The sequence below is a fragment of the Hipposideros armiger genome, unplaced genomic scaffold (genome assembly GCF_001890085.2).
Source record: "Hipposideros armiger isolate ML-2016 unplaced genomic scaffold, ASM189008v1 scaffold_61, whole genome shotgun sequence".
Lineage (NCBI taxonomy): Eukaryota > Metazoa > Chordata > Mammalia > Chiroptera > Hipposideridae > Hipposideros > Hipposideros armiger.
The window spans coordinates 4,205,990-4,206,311 of record NW_017731411.1 but is presented as its reverse complement, the minus strand read 5'-3'; positions in this window follow the sequence as shown (position 1 = coordinate 4,206,311).

Sequence of the window (322 nt, the reverse complement as noted above, 5' to 3'; positions counted from 1 at the left end):
CCCCCATGCCCCCACCCCCCATCTTCTGGGTTTGCTGTCTTAGTTGGGATATTCTTTATTCCTACAACTCCCATCAGTTACCCTGAGCAGTAGGTCAGGCACTAGGCCTACCATGATGGAAGCGTGCATACATGTATAGATGTATTACAGGAGGGCTACATGTATAGAAGGCTGGCTCTGAGAGTCAAAGCTCAAAATCAGCACAATGGCTCACAGCAGAGTTTATGCAAGACATCTTAGAGAAAAAACATGACTCCTAAGTCAACAAGATCTTAAAGATAATTTAAGAAAGCCTGTGCCAACCAGAGAGGGGCCGGGAACC